This window comes from Pomacea canaliculata, linkage group LG9 (assembly GCF_003073045.1).
Source record: "Pomacea canaliculata isolate SZHN2017 linkage group LG9, ASM307304v1, whole genome shotgun sequence".
NCBI lineage: Eukaryota > Metazoa > Mollusca > Gastropoda > Architaenioglossa > Ampullariidae > Pomacea > Pomacea canaliculata.
The window spans coordinates 26,893,857-26,911,457 of record NC_037598.1 but is presented as its reverse complement, the minus strand read 5'-3'; the positions used below and the strand labels follow the sequence as shown (position 1 = coordinate 26,911,457).

At 41.2% G+C, this 17,601-nt stretch overlaps 1 long non-coding RNA gene across 1 annotated transcript; it reads right to left on the bottom strand.

Moving 5' to 3' along the window:
• Nucleotides 1-15,038: 15,038 nt before the first annotated feature.
• LOC112572813 lies at nucleotides 15,039-17,601 on the bottom strand. Its single transcript, XR_003101077.1, has 4 exons — nucleotides 17,076-17,601; nucleotides 16,622-16,670; nucleotides 15,924-15,996; nucleotides 15,039-15,655 (listed from the first exon to the last, which is right to left on the bottom strand). It is a non-coding gene; the product is annotated as an uncharacterized LOC112572813 (long non-coding RNA).

Below are 17,601 nucleotides of genomic sequence, written 5' to 3'. Positions count from 1 at the left end.
TGTTAGACTTGAAAAGCGGCTATCACCAGATGGAGATAGCGCAAGAACACCAAGAACGCACGGCATTCAGTTTCTCCACTTGGCTTCTATGAGTATAACAGCATGGCTATGGGCTTAGCTAATGCACCAGCCACCTTCCAGCGGCTGATGGAGGAATGTCTGGAGGACTTACAGCTACACATCTGCCTAGTCCCCTCGATCACATGCAGTAAAGGACGATAGAGAGCTCAAGGGATGTGTCGAATATGTTCGTAAAGACAGAAGAGAGCTGGTAAGCGTGCTTGTGTGCGTGCATGTGTGTTTGTGTGTGTGTTTGGGGTGGGGGGGTGAAGATGGGTAGTGGGTGTGTGAGATCGTCGTTTTATGTTTGTGGTACAGTATACACTACTCTTGGTGCCTTGTACTGTGGCTATGACTATGGCAACGAAATCACCTCTTTTGTTCTTGAGACTACAACAGCCCAAAAGATACCCTCCTTCCTCAACTATCGGACCCAGAGAATGTTACTTGTAGAACCACCGTTGATATTGTGTTGAGCGTCAGATCGTCAGTGTGTGTGTATGTCGGGGTGGGGCGTGAGGGGTCGTGACTGTGTTTTTAAAGTCGTTTAGTATTAGTTCTGTGATGCACGAAAACTTTATTTGTTCTCTTATAAATGCAGTTTTACTTTCACAATTTGGAGGCTCCCAGTGTTCTCGACATTCACAGGTTCCGTCTGCGAAGCTGCAATTGCCGGACTCACACCCTTCACCACATTCATTGGCGCAGGTGCTTGCTCCCCAAAGTCCCTCTTCACATTCTGTTAACGAGACGTGTGCGACCAAAGATTATAAGAAAGCCTGTCTTGACAGTTAATGACTTAATGGTAAGTATATGCTTTCAAAATTACATAGTACTATCAGAAATGCACTAAAGCAATTAATTTCAATAGACTACAAAGATGCATTCAATAACCTCACGTAGTTATAAGAGGTGTGGTAATTAACAGTTTGTCATTTGTCACTAAAGACATTTTTAAAACAAAATAATAAGTTGTTAACATTTTACTCTAATTTGGTTTTCAGACAATAACCACATAATTCTACATCGACAAAATGATTAATTTCAATTAAGTTACATTAAAAATAAAGCCAATTACCTAGGCAATTGCTAGCGTTGTCTTTGCACTCTGCGCAGTTGACATCACACCGTTTATCACAACGTGGACCCCACAACTTTCTCTTGCACGCTGAAACCATCCGGTCATTGGTGTGTATATAGCAGCAAAATACAATAGAAAAAAATTAATAATAAAGTAGTTGTTCTTACTGATATAAACATCCAACAAACAGAAGCCCCATTATTTTACGTTTCACCATTATACAACATTACCTGGGATCACCTTAGTCCGTACGGCGCTGCCTGCAGCAACACTCGCATTGGTCTCATTAATAAGTAGAAATATAATAATAATTGATACACTAATATTCACACACAGTTGTTTACACAAAAACTGTAATCTGGCTCGAGTATTCTCTGTTAGTATTGATAGATATTGATAACCGAGAATACCTGTTTGACCTTACGGTGCCCTATCACCCGAGTCAGTATTCTCGGTCTGCTTGTGTTGTCTTTCTCCCTGTGCCCTACATCAAATAGGAGAAATTCCTTCTCCTTCTCAGGCCACACAGGAAATCGCTCCCTCTTTTTCTTCAAACTGTGTCTACGTTCAAAGCCTTTACAAACAGCCTCATAACCAATATCTTACAAAAATCTTGCATAATAAAGAGAACTGTTTTACTCACTACTGAGTTGGTTATCTGTGAACTTATTTCATGTTTGTATCTCATAGATTCATCTGTTTGATAACGCTTATGTTTCTTGCATGACTGACTGTCGGCTCGTCCATAGTCTTTAGTGGCCGTCAAGAGATGTCCTCTGGGAATGTGAGAAAAAGAGTGTAAGTTGGTGTTGACTTTTCATCCTTCTTGATGTGGACTCTGGATAGCTGTGATCCCCTGGTATGCCAGTTCTGACAATGTCAACTTCTATTATCCCTGAGAGATCAGGACACCCAATGACGTCCCTTGAGTTGAGGGTTCTGTGTACGGTCACCTTGATGGGAGGGTCAACAAAATGCTTACCGTCCTATCTGCGAAGGGCTTAAGAAGCCTTCTGGGTGCTGCACTGGACCAGAAACTATTGTCCACACTCTCAAAGTTGTTATAGTTCACAGTGATTAGCCCCATCTTTTCAGAGGTTTTCTTTCCCAGCAAAGGGGTGAGATTCTTCTCAACAACAAGGAACCTGACATGGTAGGACTTTCCTGTCATGGGGTTCTTAACTGTCAGTATGGTTTTCCCCTTAGGAGCAAGAGATGTGCCATTGTAGACAGTTAATATAGTTTTGGTAGGTGAGATGGGCGCGTGTTTGACATACTTCTCAGGAATGACGTTTTCACTAGCTCCAGAGTCAACCTGACATGCAACTTTTGTGCCGGCAATGATCATCTTTGCCTTGATCACTTTCTTCTAGAGTTTTTTCTTCAGCTTCTTGGAGCCGACAGCGCTCACCAGTTCCTCCTCTGATGAGAAAGAGAAGCAGTCATCGGTAGGGGAATTGGAGGATTCATCAGACGATATATTGTGCTTAGCGGTACACGGACGTTTCGCCGCCGGACGTTTCGCAGCCGGACGTTTTGCCGACCGGACGTTTCGCCGCTGGACGTTTCGGCGCGGGGCACTTCATTTCGGCATTTCACGCGGGACCTTTAGCCGAAGTCAAGTGTGGGACGCCCCTTATCTCACACATTTTTCTCGCCATTGTATAGTGAACTCTCTCTCTCACTATCCCTCCTAATGTGAACCGTTAGCTCACACATTTCTCTCGCCATTGTATCAATGTTTTTTCTCAAAGCTGTTGCGCATAATCTGTGACAATATACAGGCAGCACAGGCTTCATCAACAGGGGGAGTGTCAGATGTTGTCAGAGGCAGCTCAAATTTCAAAGACTTCAGCTGCTCGTGGGTAGCTTCCGATGCACGGCATATGTCAATGCATGACATGAGAGTAAGCTCAGCTTCTTGCAGGAGGTGCTTTCTGGTTTCATTGTCCTGAATACCTAGAACAATGCGGTCTCTCAGTAGAGAATCTGCCATATGATCGCAGTGGTTACACGTCTTCTGTAGAGTACACAGAGCTGCGAGATGGTCTACAAAACTTTCACCATGTTGCTGGCTTCTCATGTTGAACACATAGCGTTCATAAGTCTCATTGGTCTTTCCGATGAACTGATCATCAAATGCGGCAATGACATCTGCAGCAGTGTGGCCTTCTCGTACTTGCATTCCATTGTAAATAGACAGGCCACGGGGCCTACAGTGTGTAGGAATAATGCCTTCACGTATTCAGCATCTTCTTCAGCATGGACATGGGAGATAATACAGTAATTGTTGCACATCTGCTTCAAGAGCTTCCAGGACTCCTTTGTTCCAGGAGATTTGAGGGGTGGTGGAGGCTGCACCCTGTGTGTTGCGCCTTACAACTTGATTTTCCGCCATGTTGTTTTCGCGTGGCTTCCCAGTCGAGTCACAAAATATGAGGAATGAGCAGCAAATGGAGTGCAGAAAAGTCCTCTACTTACAGTCGCCAGTTGCACAGGACTAAAACAACTCGCTGCCACCATGTTATGTTTGGTATGCTGACTGGTGACAAACAGAATACAACACTCCGAGACAGGCTGTTATGTTTATTAGAAAACTCAAACACACGAGAGGGGAGACAAGGGACATGACTAGGATATTGTAAGAATACAGTAAGAATGCATGGCATATTGTGCAGTCAACTTACTATAAATCTCCAACTCGCAGAAGTTTATGTGTGTATGTCTCAGGAGAGTAACATTTTTTGCAGCTTTCTGGGAGCTTTCTGATATATTCCAGTAGGTGGTGAAATCTGCATTGCTGATTTTATGGACAAATTCACCATCGAAGTAAATTTCAATGTCGTTCAGTCTTTCTGCCCCTGTAAAAATACATCTACATTAAATAACAGAAGTAAATCTATACAAAATGACATGCATGCATACAGACGCGCACGTACACACACAATTACACATCATGCCAGACTACAGCGCATGCTGCCATTGCCTGCCAGTGGAATACCACACAATGTCTTTGTGCGTATCTGCTTGTAAAAACCACGTGACAGCTGGCTAGAATTCTACATTTCAGTAGCATAATTACCAGGGTTGTGCATGGGACATATTTTCTATCCCATCCCATCCCATCCCATGGCAATTTATGCCTGTCCCATCCCGTCCCATCCCACGGGACGTTTCCCATGGGATTCCCATGGTATTAACAATCCTATGGACAACACTGAAAACCACTTTTCGGCTTTTGTTCTATAATTCCTGCTACTTCACATACAATAGATGATTCAGAGGAAAGATTTAAATCCTTGATGAATGAAATAACAGTAAATTTATTTTGCAATATCAAGTATCGAATACCATGGGAAATACAAATGTGTGCTGTCCCATCCCATCCCATCCCATGGGACGTTTCCCATGGGATTCCCATGGGATTCCCATTCCTATGGACAACACTGATAATTACAGCAAAGGAAACAACTAGTCACAGGCACTGTGGAGCTGGTGAGGTTGGTTGCGTTATGTTGATGGAGAGACCTGTTTGCTGAGGTGCATGGTGAATAACTGTAGAACACAAATACTTGCAGTCCATTCGTTACACTAGGAGAACAATGCTACCAGGGCTCTGACATTGCAGTTGTCTGAAAGTCGCAATTTTATAAGCCCAGACTAAATTTATTGTACTTTAGTGTATTGTATTTAATATTTTGATACTTACAAGTATCCCGTGCGTAGAAGACCATACTGTGAATGTAATAACAGTGTTTCAGAATCACTGTCAAATAATGTTGTCCAGCACCGGTTTGAGTATGGGGGCATTTATTACTTCTGTGTCGACTTCCATCTATAGCGCCAGGGCATTCATTGTTAGGGTTATACGCAGAGTTCTGATAGCAGGGTCTGTGTAGAGCGACGTTCCCTGCAACACAAAGCACACTGTATCAGGAGATCTGCAAAATATTGACTCGCATTTTCTTCATCATACACATAATGTAACTTAGCTGTTTGCATCATCACTGCAACTGTTGAAACATATGAAAGAACACGTTAAAATAATAATAATAATAGTAGTAGTAGTAATAATAATAATAGTAGTAGTAATAATAATTGCAAATGTGTATAGCGCATACTCACACTCCTAAGAAGTATGCTCTAAGCGTTTAAGATCAAGAATACGAAGTAGGCAACATACGAGAGACAGAAGAAGAAACAAACAGCACAACAAAGACGGAAAGATAAACAACAGAACTGATGATGAATAAAGGTGTTAGGAGTAATGATTAATGAGGAGGTGCGTGTAACGCATTCTATAGCATAGTGGGTAGGTGGCGGGTATGGAAAGGGAGAGAGTTCCAATGTTTGGCTGCACAACAACTAAACATCCTGTGGCCATATGTTGTTGTTGTGGTGACAGGAGGGGGGGGGGGAATTGGTGTTTTACGCCGTGTCAGCAACTGAGGCTATATTACGGCAAGCAGCCAGCCCTGTAAACAGCTGCCACGTGCAGAGAAAGAACAGCGACGTCCCTCCCCGCAGTCGGTGGGTTGTCGTCGCTGACAGGTACGAGGGTGGAGCCCACTTGCTCAACACTCTCCGAGGCTTTCATGGGATGCTTTCCGCCTTATCGCCGGCTCAGGTTGTTCCTTTCCTGCAACTTCTCGTCAGCTCGGCGATGTCCACCGCTCCCAGTAGCAGATTCAGCGTGGAACCTTCAGCAAACTTACGTGGGCTGCTAACCACAGCAGCAGCAGTTCTACTGAAGTTGTAATCCCAAAAACAGCAGCAGCGGCTCCGCAGCAAAAGCAGCAACAGCGAGTCAGTGAAACACATTCACTCCAATCCACAAACATAAATAACAGCCGCCGCTCGATCGACAGCCCCTCGCCATTTCGATAGATCGATCCATCCATCTATCCTTCTCTCCCTTCTCTGTCCCCCACTGGCCGCTACGGTCGGGCTTAAATACCCACCCCAGTCACACTAGACCAGGTGTGAGCACTGGCCGAGCCACACGTGATGTCCACAACTCACAAAATACACGTGGTGTCCAGTGACCCACGATTTCCAAATTCAGCAGGACAATCACGCGTGCCAACTTTCCATCCATCCTCTATTACACAGTTGACCGTTACATGGCAGAGAGGCAACACACAGGGCTGGCTACGCCACCCCGCTCCCCTCCACTCAGGCGAATCACTCAAAACACAGGAGGCACGGACTGGTCCGTGACAGCTCGTTTGTCCGCAAAATCACATCAAGATTGGCGAAACCAACATCACCTTTGCATCATCGGTCAGGAATCTGAGATTCACTGTCACTGCAGACATGAAACTTGATAAATAAGTTACATTTGTCTGTCCGTCTGTCTGTCTTTATGTGCTACCCAAGATTAGCGCCACATTCTGTCTACGCGCGCTACCAACACTCTTGTCTGTGCCTTTGTTCTTTCTCGGCCTGGCTGCCCTGTATACCTCCTTCACACACTCCTTGCTTGCTGGCTGCCCTGTATACCTTCTTCACACAGTCCAGAAAGTACAGAAGTCTGCTGCACGTCAGGTGCTAAGAGCTAGAGCAGTGGTTCTTCACTTTTTTTGAGGTACCGAACCCAAAAGCTTCATATGCACATTCACCGAACCCTTCTTTAGTGTCATCAGGAATTGCGGGTGTGTCTTGACCTGCGTGGCGGAGGCTCCGCCGAACCCCTGAGACCGACTCACCGAACCCCAAGGGTTCGATCGAACCCCGGTTAAGAACCACTGAGCTAGAGAAAGGACCACGTCACTCCGCTACTTCGTTTTGTGGACTGGCTTCCCATCCTTTCTCGAATTCACTCGTGTCAAACTGTCCGTGTTGTGTTGTAATTTCTTTGCTGACACCTGTCCTGATTATTTCTGTGGACTGCTCTTCCCTTACATCCCAGCTACACAGCTCCACTCCTCGTGTGATGATCATCTCCTTACTCTTCCTGTCACCACACAGCGGTCCCGTGGCGCAACGGTTAGCGCCTGTCACCAATACAGTGAAGGTTGGCTGCCCAGAGTTCATTTCTCGTCTCGGGCACGCTGTTCTTTCTCTGCACGTGGCATCTGTTTACAGGGCTGGCTGCTTGCCGTAATATAGCCTCAGTTGCTGACACGGCGTAAAACACCAATTCCCCCCCCCTCCTGTCACCACAACAACAACATATGGCCACAGGATGTTTAGTTGTTGTGCAGCCAAACATTGGAACTCTCTCCCTTTCCATAGGCTTTCTTTCTCTGTCTTATCTTCGTCTCGGAAAAGAGACTAGTTACTTGGGTAAACTCCATTCATTCTGTCATGCGATACCGATCACTACCTGCTGCTTACTACATCGCCTCCGTGTGGGAAAATACGCTATATAAATATTTCATATTCTTGTTTGCTGACTTCTTATCGGTTATCAACACTATCCAGCCACATATCTTAGCTAGAAGACTCCTTGACGAGTTTTCCCTTCATCATCAGCTAGTGGCATGGATAATTTCCTTTTTGATTGGGCAGCAACGAACATTTGTCAACGCCACTTTTTCTGATTCCATCGCAGCGTGCACTGGCTCACACCAAGGGTGAGTTTTATCCCTACTCTTGTTTATCATATAAACCAACAGCTGTGGCAGTAATCACGAAGGTCAAGATCTTGTTAAACCCTCGGATGACACTGCACTGTTCTATTTCCTAAGGGTTAGTTAACCCTAACCCTAACCCTAGCCATTTTGTAGTGCAATGACAATTTCCTAGAAGTTCATGTGAGAGAGACCAAAGAGATTGAATTTGATTTGGGCCACAATTCTTCACCAAGTCCCATAAGTGCCATCCATGACAAGGAGGTGAATATTGTCCCTACGTCTAAATACCTGATCTTCAATAAGAGGCTTTGCTGGGATCCCAACACTCAAGCTGTCGTAAAAAAGGCTCATCAGTGCCTCTTCCTTCTCCGGAAACTGCTTTCTGTCTCCCAGAGATTTCTTCAGCTACTTTGTAATATCGTGACTTCCCCCATCGTATTGCTTGACTGTGTTACTTTAATGCGTCATGACAATAACACTACTGACTGAGACATACCTAAAGACATTTTCTACGAGAAAATTTATCTTGTAATAGTTACAATACTCACTCTCGTTTCCCGGGTCAACATTGTGTTGGGCGGCGACGATTTCAGTGAACACACACAGTGCCACCATCCATCTCCAGACAAAACCTGCAATCATAATCAGATAATGTCTGTCTTCATAATTCCGGGTCGAGTAGTCTAGTGATGATAGGTTACTCCGAAGAATTTATATATATATATGAGAGAAATATGTCCGTTTGCACATTATGGTTCGTCAATGAAGGAGCAGGGACATGCTCAGAACGGTATGCACAAATATTTCTTTCTGAAGACAGGCATTCACAGCCCAGAGAGAGAGAGTAAAAGGACTTCGTTTTCGCATTGTCACGGACCAGGACTATGTTATTTATTTGTTTTCCTGCCCCTCGTATTCTGTCCATGTTTTGTTCTTGTTCTTAAGCGCTAAAAGCATGCTGCTTAGGAGTGTGAGGACGCGCTTTACACATTTTCTGTTGTTGTTGTTGTTGTTTGTTGTTGTTTGTTGTTTGTTGATGGATGGATGATGGATGGATTATTCGATGGATGGATGGATGGTGATGGATGGTGATGGATGGTGATGGATGATGATGGATGATGATGGATGGATGATGGATGATGATGATGAAGAAGACTGCAGACAAAGATCAGTAACCGGGACCAAGAAATTGCTCGGCTTAAGGCTGAAACGGATGTTTGCCAAAATGAAAGAGATCAATTGATATGTAAACAACCATAGGTGACCGTTGGTGATTTTAAAGAAAAGGTTCGTGAATTTGAATTTGGTCATAAGAAACAGTTTTACGACCTACAGAAAGCCGTAGCAGAAATCAGAATCTTGAAGGAACGCGAGGGAAGACTGAATAAAGATCTTGAGAATACTACCACTAGACTGAAATCTCTGGAGGGAAACACCGAGGCAGAGAAAGTGGCTCATTTGGAAAGTAAATTTAACTTATACATGTCCTGCTGCGTGTTAGGAATCTGGAGAAAACGCTGAAAGTAGAGAAATCAGCCAACAAGGAGTATTACGGAGCACCAGAAGGATTGACAAAACAAATCAGAGAACTCGAACACACATACGAGGATAGAAAAGCAAGGAAGGTGTATCTGAGGTGTCAGCTTGGAGAAAAGATAGAGGAAAAAAAAGAAAATAGCTATTGGCATCTTGTATAAAGTTCATCAGAAGAACTTAACTGAACCCAAGACCGAGCTGGGAAAGACCCAGAAAAAGACCGGTATTTCCAGCCAATGGGACGGCTTCCAAAGAATTAGCTTATTAGAATACCAGCTGCTGAAATTGGATCCAGACAATAAGGACAAAAAGACAAAAACTATGGGAGTTCACAAGAAAAAGAGACAGTTACACTATCTGATTTTGTGGGAAACTTAAGGCAGTCGAGAGAAAAAAACTGTAACAATTTTTTTTAAAAGTGAAGTTGTGAGAAAGTGTAAAACTTCCATATAGTTAATGCTTTGTACGTGTATACATCCGCGGACGCTGGTTTGTTTTTCCTAAAACGTCCCACTGAAGGGAAAAACTTCGCTTTGGTTTGTGCTTGCTGCTGTGACCTGCTGATATCGCACAAATTGTACTTTGTGTAACTCATGTTACTGCAGTAATGCTTACACAGTTTAAAATGCGGTGTTAGTTATTATCTAAAACGTTAAGAGCATGCTCATTATGGGCGTGAGTATGCGCTGTACTAATCACGCATCGTTTTATCATCATAATCATCATCAATCATCATCAATCATCACTCATCATCATCATCATCATCATCATCATCATCATCATCCATGACTACGATAGCTGTCTGATCTTGTGTCACCATCTGGGCTATGAGCAAGACAATAATGTGCATCATCATCATCATCATCATCAATCATCATCAATCATCAATCATCATCATCAACCATCAATCATCAATCATCATCAATCATCATCATCAATCATCATCACCAATCATCATCATCAATCATCATCATCAATCATCATCATCAATCATCATCAATCATCATCAATCATCATCATCAATCATCATCACCAATCATCATCATCAATCATCAATCATCAATCATCATCATCAATCATCATCAATCATCATCAATCATCATCATCAATCATCAATCATCATTATTCCTAACACAACCATCTTCTAGGAGCTAGAGTTCTTATCATTATCATACAATACCATAAATTTACACAGTAACTTTCATTTGAAAACTAACATTGAATTCACTGTAAAGTCATATTTTCGTGCATGAAATATATTAAAAAAGGATAACTTTAGTAATTTTCATGCGAGCTGCTTATTTACCACTAAATCCTTTATGTGAAATCTTCACATCAGACCAGACGACTACCTTTATTGAAATGTAGTTGACTCTCATCAACAATTGTATCTAAATACGGGATCATGCCAACTGAGACAGCCAGCCATTCAGAGAGCTTAAACAGGTCCCCAAGTAATATTCTTTTGGCTGCTAACTGGTTTTATACCTTTTGGGGTGTTTATCGTCACGTGGTGGCTTTATATATTCTATTCAACTGTGGGATTTTAGTGAATAAAATCACTTTTTCTTTAATATTTGATTTGAATTCTAATTTCTTTGTACCAGCTAACAAATTAAAACTATGAATTACTAATTTTTCGTTTTGTACCAGTTAACAAATTAAAACTATGAATTACTTTTTTTTCTTTTTGTACCAGCTAACAAATTAAAACTGTGAATTACTAATTTTTGTTTATGTACCAGCTAACAAATTAAAAGGGTGAATTCCTAATTTTTGTTTATGCACCAGCTAGCAAATTAAAACTGTGAATTACTAATTTGTGTTCATGTACCAGCTAACAAATTAAAACTGAATTACTAATTTTTGTTTATGCATCAGCTAACAAATTAAAACTGTGAATTACTCATTTTTGTTTATGTAGCAACTAACAAATTAAAACTATGAATTACCAATTTTTTTTATGTAGCAACTAACAAATTAAAACTGTGAATTACTAACGTTTCTTTCTGGCTCTATAAGGCGCTGACGTAAGAAGGCAGAATGGCCGACGTTGCAATTACCAAATCAAGACGTTCATCGCCTCTGAAATAATGAATCTAAGAACGAAGGCGATGCTGGTGCTGCAGCTAAGAAAGTCTAGTAACACAAAATACTTGCCTTTCATTGAGATGCTTAAGATGACGGCGAAATCTTTCATAAAGTTGTCACAGTCGGACTTCGTTCTTTGGGCGAACTGAACGCCACATCTCGTCTATGTAGTGGCGCTGTGAGCCGGTCGTCTGTTGAAATACCCGGATATTAATGGCTCTACTCGTACACCAAGATAATAAAAATAGAATAAATGTGTCTGCAGACGATCTACTACTATACATTTGTATAAATTCTATAGATGGATTGGACCTTAAACTGATTTATTCCAATCTATGAACAAAACTCACATAATTATAATCTTCAGTGATGTGAAAAGTCAAGCTGATTGGCTAGATCTAAAACCAGGTGACAGAAGAGTCATTTAAAGAACGATAACCGTCTATTTCTGGACTAATAATAATAAGATGATGATGATTGTTGTTGTTGTTTGGTTCCTCTGTGTTTTCTGTATTTGATTTTATTCTTTGTTTCGTACGGTTGTTGATTCTTGTATAGCTCATATGTTGTTTGTTTTCCTGTTCATTGCATGCTGTCCATGTTTATTTCTTGTTCTTAAGCGCTAAGAGCATGCTCCTTGAGTGTAAGTATGCTCTTTACACATTTTGCATTTATGATTACTATTATTAATTGGTAAAGCGCGTACTCACATTCCGTAAGTAGCGCTTAAGAACAAGGACACCACAAGAACAAGAAGCTGATATTAACATGATATTGCAAAAGGAAGGGTGTGACAAATAGACTGACTGACAGACAGCTGTAACTTGCCTATCATAATAGGCAGACTGACAGACAGCTGGAACTTGCCTATCATAATAGACAGACTGACAGACAGCTGGAACTTGCCTATCATAATAGACTGACAGACAGCTGTAATTTATTTAGCAAGAGTCATGTCTGCAGTGACAGTAAATCTCAGATTCCTAATGGAGGACACAAAGGTGATGTTGGTGTCGCCCACCTTGATGTGACTTGGTGGACAAACGAGTGAAGACAGATTTCTTCTCAAACATAGGAGGGCTTCCTTTTTATCATCATTGAGTTTCAGTTTGTTTGTCACCATCCACTCTTGGACTTCTTGAATACAGACTTCTGTGGTGCGGGTAGCAGAGTGAGACTACGCCAGTGGAGTGGAGCAGTACATGCAGTTGAGTATTATCAGCATGTGATTGATGAGTACGAGTACGAGCACTTTAATGTCAATGACTTATATAGTCGTTTTGACATGGCGGGATATTTACATAGTGGTAACACAATGCAGCATAGAATGAAAATAGTTTACAATATCATCTGTACTAACTTGTTCGGACCCTGTCCTTGCATTAAGGTCTCCACACGAAATTAAGTAGAATTCATCTTTATCTATATACTGCAATACACTTTACTCTAATAGATGAATGCCATCTTTTATATCTGACGAATTGTAAAAAGGACTGCCTTCTGGCACTACATGTCTACATAGCATGATATCAAGATAACATCTTTGTCAGACTTATTTAATTCTTTATCAATTTTCAATGTAACTCTGGTGGCTGAATCAAATCTTATTTCCTTTATATAATGTGACCAACAGCTTTTTACCATAAGAACTCCACCTGAACATCGGCCCTGCTTAGACAATTTTCTTGCAGGGGCATAAATCTTAATGTATTCTGGCAGGATGTTAGGAGTATCTTTGCTCTCGCACCAAAGTCTGCAGGTTGTGTTGTCTGCCTTTTGCAGCAAGTGAGCAGTGTTTGGCTATGCTAAGGAAACTTCATTTTGTTTCTTTCTGCATGGGCATATTTCCTTTTAATACTTGTAACCCTGAGCACTTTAGATAATGAGCAACATGGTGCTCAGTAGAATTAATAAACTGGATCACATTTCACCAAGACTTTCCAAATTTGCAACATTTCCCCAAGTCGCTAGCATTTGCAGTATGTTTCTGGGGATGTGTGCAGTGGGGGTGCATTTAGACAGTTCTTTGATGCATGTGTAAAACTTGACATGTAGCTACTAAAAGTGCTTTGATCTGACCTATGTCCTTATAAAGAGATTTGTTTGTGCAGGTCGCTGGTGGCCTCGTCACTCATTCTGGCTATGCTGCTATTCAAGCCAGCACCATTGTACATTTTGGATGAAGTGGATGCTGCTCTTGACCTGTAACATACACAAAATATTGGTCAGGGCTTGTATTCATGGACGTCGGTTAAGCCTTAACCGATACCGGTCACGTGACTAGTCGTCGGTTAGCGCGACAACGGCGTATTCAGGGGCCGAAATTTCGCTAACCGATGACCTATAACCGACGCTAACTTTAACGGTGGAGGTCCCCACCGTTAAATCGCGAAACCGACGATTAAAGATGGCGGCGTTTGTTGTGCTCAGAGCTTGTTTTGAGGAAAAAGAGCGTTTTTCGCGATGGGATTAATCCGATTTATAAATACAACAATGCTGTACTGTTGTGCAAATTTAGATATAGCCGACATCACATTCTCAGCCTTACAGATGTTTTTGAAAACCAACTCGTAAATTCGAACCGCGTTGGCGCACTACCTACAGTGCTGCAAGTGTACGTGCTTAGAGGTTTTAATCCACAGGCTTTCAAGATGTTGCTGGCAATTGTTAAATGTGAGCCAACAACACCAAGGACCATAAGTGCTGTGACACGAACTCTACTCAGTCTTATGACACAGTGGATTAGTTTTCCGGATCACGATGAGGCAGAGCTGCAGAGAGAGGAAATTCTATAAAATAGCGCGATTCAAAGGTGTCTTTGGCTGTGTGGATGGAACTCACATTCCAATTTAAAAAAAAAAATCCATCAGAAAACAAACATGAATACATCAATAGGAAAAATGTACATTCAATTAATATGCAGGTGAGTGAAATTTCTTTTCCTTAAAATTTCTTTGACTTTAAGCTGTTGCCAGCACATTTATTATTTTTGTTGTTGTTGTTGTTGTGCCAACAGGTAACAACTTTGTGGAAAATTCTTGTAGTCCTTATATTTTTAGCCACCACTTTGTCAGGATTTTCATATGATGTATTTCATATTCCAGTTATGAGCATTTTTACTTGGTTTCTGACACTTATCTGATCACCCACCATCATAGATGAGAACTGAGTAAATAAAAATTATGAAATATACAGTTACATACAAACTGTGAAATGTCAATTAAAACTTTTAAAATACCACATAAAATGTCAATATAAATTTATTGGGTAAACATCCACATTGAGACTCTGAGGTAGTGACAAAGATGTACAGTAGCATAGCAGCACTTGTTTTTTACAAACAAAATTGTAAACATATCAAAACATAAAATAAGCAGCTAGATTTTAGTGTGGAGATTTGTAACAGAATTTTTTGCTATTTTGCAGGCAATCTGTGATGTGGACATGATACTTATTGATGTTGTTGCAAAGTTGCCTGGCATTCTGCATGATGCCAGGGTACTAAAGGAATCCGGGTTCTTCGATACCATGGAGCAAGCAAATCAGCCTGTCAGAGGATGCCTCCGTAGTGATTCCAGCTACATGCTGAAAACTTGGCTGCTAACACTTAATCCTAACCCTATGACCAGGTCAGAAGAGCAATACACCTTTAGTCATACCTCCACACCTTTCCTGTGAAGCATGCCATTGGAGTGTGCAAGAGGAGATGGAGCTGCCGTACAAAGCTTTGGTCATCCTCTGCAAAAGCCTGTGATGTGATCACAGTATGTTTTATATTGCACAACAGTGCTCAGTGGCTCAACCTGCATCTGAACAGGCACGTACATAGCCACAGAAAAAGCTAAGAGACAGAGTGATCAACATGTACAAGAGACAGAGAGTGATCAACATGCACTTTTAAGGTACTCACACAAATGCAGTATACGGACAAATTGAAACAAGAATAGTTTGCAGTAATTTTTATTTTGCAGGTGCACATGCATCTGCTGCGTGACTAATTTTCATCTCATTTTTCAGTTTCATTATTTTCAGCTTTATAAGTTCAGTCTTGTGTCTATTTAGTGTGTTCAATATGCAGACCACAAAGTGGTTTCTCTAGTTCCTGTACTCTGCCTTTTCTTCAGCTTTCTCTGGAGTGGCATTTGTTTATTTAGGTCTTTCCAGCTTTGCTTTGTCTTTTGCTTTGGTTCCACTGGTGTCTGATGTGGTGGGATCTGTATTTCATCAATATCATTCAGTGGCTGCTAAGATATTGTCGGTGGTTGGTGTTGGGTCTGCACCTCAACTGTTTGATATGCTTCTGAAGACTCTGCAAGATAGTCACAATGACAAATGTAGTTCTGTAAACTCTGAAAATGTAAGAAAAGACAATGTTTGGGGAGCAAAAGATAGGCTTGCAGATAAATGTAGTATCTGGTTACTTAAGAGTTACAATTAAAATAGGCATAATACTGTTCCATAAAATCTGTATTGATGTTAGTAGTGATAAGATGAACTTAATGTAATATGTTCTGCACTCTTTTCTTGCCAAATGGACTGTAGATTACAAATAAAATTATAAATTTGATGCCACTTACCCCAAAATTTTGCCCGATGCCTGATGCGGCCTGTATCAACCATACCATCCTTACTACGCAGCTGTGTCAAGGACTGCAATAAATGTGTACATGTTCTATCATGAGTAAGATCAACATTTTCTTGTTTGTAACATTTGAATGCCTTGTTGATTAAACTGAATAAGGGGATTTTGTCGCAAAATGTTTGTAATTATTGTTGTTTACTAGTTTATGCCTTCTATGAAATAATTGGGTAAATACTTTCTTTTTTTATCTTTGACAAGTGGTCCTAAGTGATTTTCTTCCAACCACAGCACAGCTACAGAGTAGAAATGTTTACATGCACAGTGATGTGTACTTAAAGATGTAGTTATATTCAAAGTAACTACACGAGAAACATGACGTGAAAGATAAAAATCACAAAAAATAATTTTAAACTATCACCTCCAATCCTTACTCTCACCAAAATTTCAAACCACTCCCCCAGGCTCAAAAGGAATTTTGTAAAGAACTATTTCCCATCTTCCCCCTATAACCCCAGTTTGTACAAGCTGTACAGTTGTCACAAAAATTGCAGTCTAGGACTACAGTCAGCATAATATTCATTCTGGAGGTGCATGTATGAAACAGCAAGCAAAGGAAACAGCTCAGAGTAAGTTTAACTAATATTGATAGCACATAGTCCTAGGATCCATTTATTTCATTAAAAAAAACAACACCTGATTCACTACATGCAGCAGTCTGGCTTTCCTTAAATATGCCCACCACCTAATTGAACCAGAAAAAATACTGTAAATGCATCTAAAATTTCACTGCATGATGCAAACATTAGTATATCAAGCCTTGTTTTTTTTAATAATTTAAGCTTATGAATATGCATAAGGAGATAAATTCATAAGGTTACTTGATCAGTAATTTATTGAATTGGAGATACCATCATCTTTAACATGTGTCACTTCTGTGTTGACAAGAAAGTTTATGACATTTGTGATTTGGCAGCATTGGTGAAGACACTTGATGCACAATCATTTGGAAAAAGGATTTGCAAAAGAAAAAACAGCCCATTATAAAGATACAAGATGCTTTACTCTTTAGCCTTCTCAGTCACCAGCTAGTTCATTCTATATTGTACTTTGTTTGCTACTCTGTGTCTACATTTGCAAGTTTACTCACCTTTCACCCCATGATTAGCTTTGTCTTTCCCAACAATGGCATCGAGGATGTACGTCGTCATAGGGTTTTGTGGCAGCCCCTCACTTGCCCGTTTTGTTCGTTGCTGATGCTCGCGCTCGATGTTCCCGTTTCAAAGTGAAAACTTTACCCCGCACTTCATCGCTGGTACGTGTTGCGGCTCCCAGCGACGACACAAATCTGAACATAGGTTCTACATACTTATTTTTCTATTTTAAGAGTGTTCTCCAGCATCATCACCTTGTTGTGAGAACAATTTGCCTTCCGTATTTTTGTAGCTTGGTTTGACGCCATATTGGTTTCTACGTACTCGCCCTGTTAACGCATGCGCAGTGACGGGGATACCCTGAGTGCCTAAAATAGACCGTCGGTTTGGTAACCCAGCATGCTTTCTCTCCCATGAATGTGCCGCTAGTTTTAACGTCGGTTAGGATTTAACCGTTGGTTCCCTAACCAACGGTCGTTAACTTTAACGTCGATGATTTAACCGACGTCCATGAATACAAGC